Source organism: Cryptomeria japonica, chromosome 10 (assembly GCF_030272615.1).
Source record: "Cryptomeria japonica chromosome 10, Sugi_1.0, whole genome shotgun sequence".
NCBI classification, from domain to species: Eukaryota; Viridiplantae; Streptophyta; class Pinopsida; order Cupressales; family Cupressaceae; genus Cryptomeria; species Cryptomeria japonica.
Genome location: NC_081414.1, coordinates 790,854,438 through 790,866,478, shown reverse-complemented (window position 1 = coordinate 790,866,478; position 12,041 = coordinate 790,854,438).

Here is a 12,041-nt window from a genome sequence, read left to right as displayed (position 1 = left end):
AATTGTTTTAATTAATTATTATGTGCAAACCTAGGTTTTCCCTTTTTAGGGTTTATTGACCTATTAAAGGTTGAGTTCTTTCTTTTCATTGTAAGAATCACATTACATATTTTTGTGAATATTGAGCTCTCTCTTTTTGAGCATATTCTCTGTGTTTTGTATGTTCTTCAGATTTTGCTTCATTGCTTCTCCTTGTAACAGGTTATTCAGCTTGCAGAAGATCTTCAGGCTCCTGTGGTGTTGTATTATCTCAACTCCTATATGGTATCAGAGCTCCGGTCTGCAGCTGCCTGTTCTTGTTTTGAGATTTTTGGCTTTGGAAGTAGATCTGGGGTTTCAGGAATTTTTTTGTGTACCTAGGGTTTGAGCTTTTTTTCTGAGCACTTTGGACCTAAACGGACCTCACCATCGTGCTCAGAAGGCCCGAAAACCCCTATGGTCATATAAAATTTGACCTATTTTGGTTCCTGAGCCTCTGGGAGCAATTTTTTTCTCAGATCTAGGCCGTACGGCCCTAGTACGCAAATCGAGAAAAAAATTTTAAAAAAAAAATAAAAATTTGCCTTTTTACGGCATGCAGGCCGAAATTTTTTTTTGAAAAAAAAAAGGTGAAAAAAAAAAAAGGGGAGAAAAAAAAAATTTTGGGGAAAGTTTTTTTTGGGGTTTGTGGGTACCGCAGGGTACCGGACTGACAGGCTTGTCAGACCTGTCAGTCCGGCCCCTGCGGCCCCCGCCGGTGGCCCCTCCGTCCTTTTTCAGACGCTGTCGCTCTTCCTCCGGCTCCCGCCAGCCGCCGCTGCTATTTTTTCCGGCCGCCGCCGACCCGGTCTTCGACTCTCGCCGACCGCTTCGTCGCCTCCCTGTGCTGCGCTGCCCGGTCCACTGCCGCCTGTCGCCGCCGGCCAGCTCGCCCGGCCGCCGCTTCCTTTCCGGATGCCGCTTCCGCCGGCCGCTGCGCCCTCCGCCAACCGCCGCTTCCTTTCCGGTCGTTGCCGCTAGTCTCTCCGCCAGTGCAGCACTGCGCCCGCCGCCGGCCGCCGCTCCCCGCCAGCTCCGCGCTCAGCACTGGCCAGCGCCTCCGGCCCGCCTGGCCCCTTTTCCCGGCCGGCCCCCGCTCCACCACCGGGCCACCACCCGGTCGCCGCCCTGCCACCCGGCCGCCACCGGTGCGCCACCGGATCTCCGCTCCCTGGCCACCGGACCACCAACAGGCCACCAGACCCCTTTTTTGGGCCTTTTATGGGGGGGTTTCGTTTTTTGGCCCTATCTTGGGTATACAGAGTCGGATTTTGGTGAACGAATAGGCGTCGGAAAGCTGGTTCCAAGGCCGACCTCATGGTGTTGGAAATTTTTTCCAATTTTGCTGTTTGACTATGGTTTTTTGCAGTCAAAGTGAGGTCTCTTTTTTGCACTCCGGGAGACGTAGAATGAGCATCCGACCTCCGTTTTTCGAAAACTTTATCTTTTCGGAAAGCGTGTTCTGTGTCCTTTCCAGAAAAATGAGTTTTTTTTTCCAGATTCTGCTCCATACATATTTTATTCAGTTTTTTTCTTTTCAGCACTCTGGTGGATATCGTGGTTGTTTCAGGTCCTGGGATCTCTTTTCTAAGTAGGGTGTCTCTGTTTTGATTCTCGTTTCTATTTTCCAGTCTTCTTATCATTGTAGCTTGTAATTATGCAAACACACTGAGATAAAGTGCCATCATGCATTGTTTACTTGGAATCTTGCATATCTTGTGTCTTGTTGTACATGCACTGTTGATCAAGTGCCATGAGGGGGTTGATGTTTGCCTTTGTTTGCCATCTTCCTTTGTCAAGTGAGTGTTCCTTCCACGACATTCGCCTCATGATGATGTGTCTCAGCACCTTTGATGTTCTTGGTTCTTCGTCATGCAGTTGTTTTTGGCTGTCTTTTTCAGTGTTCCTGTCCCTCTCCCACTTCCGCATTATGGGGAGGTTTATCCTGTTGGTTCTAATGCTTCCGTGGTTCAATTGATCAGCTCTTTAGGCTTTGGTTTCTCATGCCATCTGTATCTTCGATTTCAGTTGTTTTGCCTTGTTTGCCTCCTGATTCGAGTAGTGTCATTTGAGGGCACTCATGCAGATTACAGTCTTCTCTACCTGGTCATGTTCTAGTTCAGTGGATGTTCTTCAGATCAGCAGTTATTCTTCGACAAAGTTTGCAGGGTCTTCATGCTTCGGTGATATTCTTTTCCATCTCTTTTTGGAGTAGAGTTTTGTTCCCATGTGGTTTTCTCTATTTCTCCTGTTCATAGAGATTTCATTGTATTTGGGTACCTGATCAGGCCTTGTTGCCGGGACCCATCTTTCATGCTTTCTGTAGCTGTTCTAGGTTTTAGCTTCTCCCTAAGTCTAGCTTAAGGGGGGGTGTTAGAGTATTCGGGTATTTACTTGATTAATTAAACATTCTTTGTTTAATTATTTAAGTTCCCTTTATCTCTATTACACTTAAGCTAACTTTAGGTGCATATAATTAATTGTTTTAATTAATTATTATGTGCAAACCTAGGTTTTCCCTTTTTAGGGTTTATTGACCTATTAAAGGTTGAGTTCTTTCTTTTCATTGTAAGAATCACATTACATATTTTTGTGAATATTGAGCTCTCTCTTTTTGAGCATATTCTCTGTGTTTTGTATGTTCCTCAGATTTTGCTTCATTGCTTCTCCTTGTAACAGGTTATTCAGCTTGCAGAAGATCTTCAGGCTCCTGTGGTGTTGTATTATCTCAACTCCTATAAAGACTGCCCACAGAGTAGGGTATCATTCGCAAATTGTTGGTGTGTTACCGACTCCATTCCCTCCGCAATTTTAATTCCTTTCTAGGTTCCACGTTGTTGCTGAAAACGAATTAATCTTCCCAACACTTCTGCCAAAATAATGAACAGGAAAGGTGATAATGGATCACCTTGTCTGATCCCACGAGTAGTTTGAAAGAAACCTTGTGGGCTGCCATTTACCAGGACAGAAGTCCACACCCCCCCTATATAGGCCCGAATCCAGCTAATCCACTCTTTTGAAAAACCAAAACTATTCAGAACCTGAAGAAGAAATTCCCGATCCACCATGTCATACGCTTTCCTAATGTCTAGTTTAATCAACATTCAATCCAATTTTGACTTACATACTGTGTGGATAGCTTCATGGGCAATTATTATTCCCTCAACAATCGATCTACCTAGGACAAAGCCGCTCTATTCTTCTGAAATGATATGACTCATCATTGGTTTCAACCTATTTGAGATCACTTTCGCTACCACTTTATAATGGTATTACACAATGAAATTGGCCTAAAATTATTAAAAGAAGTAGGATGCTCCACCTTGGGGATAAGGGCTAGTAATGTGCAGTTTAGTTCCTTTACAACACTCGCCTTGCTCTATGATTCCTCCGCTACTGCCCAAACATCATTTCCTACAATATCCCGGAAGGTTTGGTAGAAAAAAGTCGGGAAACCATCCGACCATGGAGCTTTGTCTCCTGCCATACTAAAAACCACTTTCTGAACCTCCTCGACCTAGATGGGTTTCATAAGTGCCTGGTTTTGTGCTTCTATTATCAACTCCGAGATGACATTGAGCCCATTTTGTTGGTACTCTGAATTGATATTACTCTCCTTAGATAGTAATGCCAAAAAGAAATCAACTGCCTCTTTATTTATATCCTCTGATTTGTCCAACAAGACATTTTCACTGTTATAAATGGTTGTGATTTTGTTCCAGGACCTTCTCGCCTTGACCCATTTATGGAAACATTTTGTATTCCTATCCCCTTCCCTAAGCTAGCACTCCCTCGATTTTTGTCGCCAGTAGATCTCTTCTCGGGCCAAAACTACATTATATTAACTTTTGAGATCTCGCTCCTACAAGAAAGTCTTGAAAGACATCCCCTTTTGTATTATTACCTCTTGCAATGCGACCAGTCTTTTCTCTAGATCTCTTTTATTGACAAATATATTGCCAAAATTGATTCGGTTCCACTCTTTGATTTTAGACTTAACAAATTGCAATTTCTTGACAAAAACAAAGGCCTTCGTACCAATGACCTCGGGGGCCCCTGACCATCGTTCCTTGATTGAATCTCTCAAGCTTCCATCCCGCAACCACATTTTTTCAAATTTGAAAGGGCACCTAATGGGAGGGCCATCAAATGCTATGGTGAGTTCCACTGGTAAGTGGTCTGAAGCAACCATCGATTGGATATTTGAGACGAAAAGGAAATTGGTTTCCGCCTAGGGCCCTCCCAAGAAGAAACGATCATGCTTCTCTGCTACATGGTTCCCTAAGATCCTTCGGTTCGACCATGTGAACTGACCTTCCTTGGATTTGACTTCCCTGAGACCATCACCCATCACAAAATTTTGAAAACTTACTTGGGACGCAGAAAGTCCTCCCTTGCCCCCCGATTTATCATTTAGATCCAAAATGGCGTTAAAGTCACCCCCAATAATAATAACACCTTCTTCCAGTTCTTGAATGAGGGAAGAGAGGGGTTGTCAAAATTCTCTTTGATGAATTTGTTTTGACGGCCCATAGACATTAATCAAAATGAAATCAACATTCAAAGGAGAGGAATGAATCTTACACACCTGCCACATATGGGAAACAAAGACTTCCTCTACCTTGTGGTTGTTTGGATTCCAGAGAATACCCAAACCTCCCGAGGCTCCCTCTGAATCCACGAAGGCCCCCGTCCACTGCTTCCAAGATCTCATGAGTAAACTAGCTTCCTCTTTATCCATCTTTGTCTCTTGTAAGAAAACTACATCCGGCCTTAATTGATCCAAACCTCGTTTGATCAATCGGTGTTTGTCAGGGGCATTACAACCCCTGACATTCCAGGTTATGATTTTCATTATCCTTCAGGAAGGGTGACTCCCTTCCCTACTGTCAGTTTACTTTGGCCTTTGGCACTCCTAGCCAATGCAATCTTGAATTGATTTGACTTTCTACATCTGGATTTCTTTTCTCCCATACGCACCTTGTTGCACACAGGCTTCATTTGCTCTATTGTCCTTGTTTCGAGAATGTCTTCCTCATCCATCCATCCCCATTCATCCTCATCATCATCTCCATCAGATTCTTTGTTTTCCTTGGTTTCATCCTTTTCAGTCCCAAAATCCTGAGCGTTCTCAGTGTGCTTGACTATCTTCGAATTTAAACCTATTTCCACGGGAGGTGTGGCCCTGGACTTTACCTCATCTAGGATCTCAACTGCTTTCTCCACTCTTACAATGGCTTCTTCTACCCAACTTGCATCCTCCCTATGTTTGTTTATAAGAGAAGCATCTATTACAATTTCTTCCACCTCATGGGTTCTATCGTTGTTGGCCATCGAACCCTCCCCTTGAAAAAAAGGCTTTGGCAGAGGTTGAGTTGTGTCATCTTTTGTTCTCTTCTCATCCGTTGTATTTGCTTTGCTCACAAAAAATTTTACCTCATCTTCAATCCTTGTCTCCACATTTTTTCCTTTTGGGCCAATCAAACAAGTTTCCTCCGTGTGTCCATCTTTTTTGCAATGATTGCATCTTTCATTTGATTCCTCAACCTCGATTTTTTGAAGCCACTGTCCTGCATTTGTTATGATCTCGATTTGTTCTGGGAGTGGGTTGTGGGGTTTCCACCCAATACATATTCGTGCATACATATTGAAGTCTTTTGACTCAATAGCCTCATCCGCTTTGATGTAGAATCCAAGTTTGTTACCTAAGGCTTGAAAGGACTCCTCATTCCAGTATTCTCTGGGCAAGTTATATAACTGTAGCCAGATGGGCGCCTCTTCGATCGGCGCCAGCATGGGATTGAAGTTAGGTTCCCAATCCCTATTGTACAGTCCCCTACCACTCATAAAGAAAGGCCCACTATTCAAAATTCCCTGCTTATCCTTACCATCTTCAGTGTTTACCAAGAAGAAGCCATTTGGTAGGGTTTTATGTTCGACTTTGCATTTCCAGTTTTCAGCACACCAACCTTTCATCTTTCCCATGGACGGCTAGTCACCGAAACATTTTATAAAGAAACCCCTCTCCCAGAAAAAATCCATTGAGTCAGTCCAACTTTTATCGTCTAGCATCAACGAAACTTTCTCCGGCCTCACGCCCTCTTTGTTCTCCGAAGCCCTGATCGGCTTTTGTAGATTTCTTCTGGGTTGCCACTATTTTTCTTGGCAATGTTGCCAAATAGTTTTAGGTCCATATTCCTTATTGCGATGCCCTTGATTTCTGAAAGTCTCACTTCTTAAGAATTTAGATTCTCAGACTTTCGCCTCCTCCCCCCACTGCTTTTGAGGGTAAAAAAACCTATTCTGATCCTCCCAAACCTTGCTTGGATTTTGCCATGGGCGTTTACCAGGTGGCGACTGCATGAAACTTTGCCGCGTCCCTGCTCTGCAAATCTTCGGTCATGGGAAAGTCCCTCTTGTGATCGAAAAACTTGCAAGTCCCTAGGTCGAAGCCCTAGTCTTCTCTGTCGCTCCATCTCTCCCATTTCCACAATGGATTAGTTACATTTAATATTACATAAATGTAATTATACTAATATAATTTTAAAATAATAATGATTCAAAATTATAATAATTAAAAATTAAAATAAATATTTTTATTATAATTTTAAATTATAATAATTAAAATTAAAATTTTATTACAATACTATGACGACAAATACTTGACACTATGGCACTAGTTATTATTATTAATTCCTACTATGTGTTTTTTAAAATAACTAACAAGTGAATAAACTTTTCAAAATCACTCAAAAAAAACTCTTCCAAAGTTCACAACCATTCAATTATGAAAAGTAATATTTTTTATAGATATGTCACAAAAACCCATTTTGTGTTTCTTGTGATTGGACAAAACATTTAATAAGACTAAACGTGGCAATATAATTTATAAATTTAAAATAGAAGTTTTTTAAAAAAATTAGACTGAATTGATCTTTTCCTAAAACTAAAATATAAATATTCTATTAATAAAACATAAAACATCAATCATAAATTATTTTCCTTTTCCTTTTTCATAATTAAAAGAAATATGTAAGTTGGATTAATTAAACAAAAACGTTCAAATAAATAAAAAATAATTTTTTTATTTTTAAAAAATATTTTTAAAATAAAATAAATATTCTTAATGTTTTATTAAAATTTTGTATTATTTATTTTATTTAGTTTAATGTTTGGTTATTTGGATGCTATATTATATTGATATAATAATATTATAGTTTATTATTATATTAATATGATAATTAATTAAAAATTCATTTAATGAATTTAAGTATAAAAATCTAAATATTTTTTCTTTTCAATTGTTTTCTTTAATATGCTAATATGCTAATGTAACTCACAATACAAAAGTAAAATTTCAAAAACATAATTTTAAATAAACAAGATTTGGACGAGCCAAGAAAATGTTTAATAAGTCTTGAGACGTGGCATTATAATTTATAAATTTAAAATAAAAGTTTTTTAAAAAATTTAGATGAATGGATTAATCTTTTTTCATAAAATTAAAATATAAATTCAATCATGAATTATTTTCCTTTTCAATAATTAAAAAGAAATCTGTAAGTTGGATTAATTAAACCTAAATGCATATTATAGTTTTTTTAGAGGTATTCAAACATTCTAAAATGACAATTGACATAATTTTATTTGGCTTGGCTCTACCCCACCAGAATTTTTGATAGCTCCAAAGAGCAAAACAATTTTGCCAACTTATGACAGGTACTATTGACCTTATTATTTTATGTTGTGTATCATAGAATATAGCACGTGAAATTTTGTTAACATAATGACTTAAAAAGGGAACACTCAAGCATATATGTATGCCAAACGTGAAACCAGAGAGGAGGCATGTGAATTGCTTGACAAAATTACTCATATCAATAAACAAAGGGAGATCAAATGCAGCTATTTTATATGACTAATTTATATTACATTAAGGTCATGTAGGGTATTTTGGCAATATCTAAAGAACACGAGATATTTTATATGGAGAATTTGCTTTCGTAAACAATGCGCGGGGTATTTGAAAAGTAGGATTTCTTGTAAAACTATTGCACACGTTTCAGTACAGAAAATTTACAGAAAACAAAGGCTAACTAGGTTGTAAACTCAGTAGACTGTAACTTGATTTAAACAAAGCATGTGAACTGTATGACAAAATGTTGCAAGTACAAAGAGGCTGCAATCATTGTAGAACTGGGAGCATTGGAGCTAATTTCCTTACTTGTGGCAAAGGGAGTTGCATTTCATGGGTTAAGTCTATCAAAGCAGAGGCATAGAGTTAAATGCACTTCAAATACTGGCAAAATGAAGAGATTCAAGATACTGGAACAAGTTGTAAGAAAATTGGTGAGGAAAAGTGCCCTGTGCATCATGAAAAGTCACATAATTCTTTTGAACAAGATACATGAATCACATATATATGTGCGCGCCAAGGCAACATGGAGGTAGCTAACTGTGCATAATAATGGAGATTAACAAATGTAGCAAGTGATATCTTTGTTGTATCACGATAACTCCAGGAGAAGTCTATACGCAAGAACATCTCATCTAGCTCTCAGACAGTATTCATAAAGAGTTCATATATGCACCCGAGTCTGAATCTAATTAATCATACATTTAGACAAGTATGTAAAGAAGCTGAGGAAGAAAAAGTAGCATCTCAAACATCATTTTGTGATAGAAATATATGATGGTCCAAAGCTATTCTATGAATTAGATGTGAATTAATTAAGAAAGAATTAACTAATTAATTATCATTAATTAGTTAATAGAATGTAGTGATTTAATATATCAATTAATCAATGTGATGATGTTAAAGTAAATTAGTTAAGATGAATTAATGTGTAAAATTAATAATAGTAGGTAGTGAAGTTTAGGTGTCTGCATCAAGAAGCATCACACTTTTCAAATGAAAGTTCTAGAAAAAATTGGGTCAACTAAAATTGGACTTGTGTATGTGGCTTTTTTTTTTCTTCTCAAATACCGTAGTCACTGCTTCATTTTGCTGTAAAGAATCTGCTTCATTTCACTATAAAGAATCCTTCTTCACAAAAGTTGTGGTAGGTGTTGCTATGTTGCAATTTGTTCTACAAATCAATGATGATAACCAATAAAACTTAAGAAACCCTATAAGTTCTTAAGGGTCGTAGGAATTTTCCATTCTGCTATGACCTTGATCTTGTGATGGTTCACTCTTAATGTGAAACAATATGACCTAGGTACTCCACCTCTTTTACTCAAAAAAAAATGCACTTGGATGGTTTAGCATAAAGCTGATGGTCAAGAAAGTCAAAAACGGGATTCAAATGTTGCAAGTGCTCCTCCCAAGTTTGATATATATTAAGATATAAAAATAGCCTCATCTTGTGTAACTTTATTCGATTTATACCCTAGTTCATTGAAATTTCTAATGTAACTTAATTGGGTTTAAACTCCAATTTACTGAAAAATCTCTAAGAAATTCATTATTTTGCAACTTTGAGAGTGAATTTGGAGAAAAAACTGATTTCGCAAGAAATACTTCAAATATGCTCCAAATGAACTCAAATTTGGATTCTAGAAGCTTTGACATGTTCGAGATAAACCCTCTAAATTGTACAAATAAAAAAGCAAACTTGAAAATATTACCCTAAATAGAAAAAATCACCACTTTATTCCTTTCATTTTGAATGTCAAAAACATGTTTTGATACCACTTCTAATGAAATTGTGCTCCAAAAGACTTAATAATAATAAACGACTTTGAGAGGGCAAAAGTCTTTAATATACTTCATAATATGATGATCAACTAGTACTCACTACTACCCTAATCCCAATGAGGCCAGCTTAGCATACTGTAGTTATATTTGTGGACCTCTAAATGACACGATTAGAGTTCTAGTCACAAGTCGGCCACACATTCCAATAAAATCGATGGTTTAAAGGCATAGCACAAATCTGTGATCTGGGGAAAACCTTACTTTCACAAAATAACAGATATAAATTTTTCGAATTTCCAACCATTAGTTAATGATGATTGTGCTTATTTGATTAGTGTTTATTGGTTTATTTCCCTTTCCAATAGCATTTCTTCAATATTCATCAATTGAATAAATATAGATTAATACCATTTTTATACAGGAAGCTTCTAAGAATATCAAGTTTCTTTACATGTTCTCATAATCTCTACCATTTCCTCTATTTTATTTTTTGTATTTCCCTTTAAATTGATGTTCTTACATCTTTATATAAATTTTGCACATCAGGTAACAAGTAACCAGTACCATAAACTAGATGATAGAAACTCCAAATGTTGCTAAGGACCAAATATCTGTGTTGACAAGTACCAAGTCGGCTTATATCAGGCTAATCTCTTGATAATCCAAAGTGATGGCTCAAACCACTCAAAGTTTTCTACATTTGCATTGAGTCCTTCCTCATATAGCTCAAGCAATCCAAATTAAAGGCATTCTTGTACCTGTTGTACGAAAAATAAAAGAGCCAAACAAGATTAGTCTTTAACTTTCATCCTTCGCCTGTGAATCACCAGCCAACACTTAACTGATGTGCAGCTTTGTAGCCAAATGTGCCATCCTACAGTGTTCACCAAGTGCAGCCGCACAACAGTACACACTCACAGGAGAAAATGGATTAACATCATCAAATGAACAAGAAAGAGTTATGTTGTAAACGGATGAAGCACCAACAAATGATATATCATAAGTCAGCTCAAGCTACTTGTGGGATATCCAGGTTCTGAGAAAGACAGAAACACCTACACAGATGCATGCAATCCACTCTACTAGTGCAGGCCACCATGAATTTTTTGGGATGCAATATGATATTGACTGATGAATCTTGAAAATGTGTTGGGTGGTAAATAAGTAAAGTTGAAACTTGAGGGGAATATTCTCAGATTTTGTAGTTCACTCTTTTGCTGTCACCATGTAATGGTGCCCCGAGTACTTCTGGCATTGCTAGTGTTTTTGCTGATTTAAATAGGACAGTGCAAAAGAATTTCATGAATATTAGTTTCTCCTTAAAGTCACTAGGATACAGGATCAAAAAGTGTGTTGCTCCCAAGAATTTTTGGATTTTACTACCCTAAGGACTGCTGGACAGAGCAAAATATTTGCCATCATTCAAGGAAATTTCAGTGTCTAGTCTCAAAATGAAATGTGTTACTATGTCTAACCAGGAAGATTTTTTTCTGCATTCTATACTGCTGTATTAAGGGCTACAATGTTGTAATTTGTTTATGTTATCATTTGCCACTGCATAAATCTTGGATATGACTTATCTATCCAAGAATTTATGTCTGATTATATATACACATTATTTCAGATTGAGACTTAACTTTTTTAAACCAACCCACAGAAAATGTAGTCCTTTTATATTCAGCATATCAGGAATGTTGTATGGATTTAATAATTCTATGAATTACTCAGAGAAACATAATCATCTGACTACACAATTTTACAAGAAAAGACAACTAACCACAAAGGTTTTGTAATAAAGCTCCAACAGTGTTTTCAGACCGAATCAAACATCTGAGTTGACTCTATTTGAAAATCATAAAATTTTATAATAATAATTGAAACATGTTGCCTTTTTCAGGCTACCCTGATTAAGGTATTTTACAAGAACAGATGACTACCCACAAAGCTTTTGTAACAAAGCTCCATCAGTGTTTTTAAACTATGTTAAAATATTTGAGCTGACCTCTATTTGAGTATCATAAAATGCTAAAATAGCAATCGAAACATGTCCTTTTCAGCCCTACCTTGCTCAAGGCTTCCCTTTAACAAGCTCATCAATATGATAATAAAATTCTTCTACCAGTTCATGTCAACCAGGATAACCCTGTGGCTGATTTGTTGCCATAAAACAAAAAGAAAATATATCAATTCAACAATAGCAACAAACATCTGGTTGATCCTTTCTTTTCTCTCTTTTTCCTTATGAAAGAAAATTAACTGCTTGTTTGTTACAATTTACATAATCTCCTGGCTAAGGCATCTCCCAGTGATGACACTCAATTGC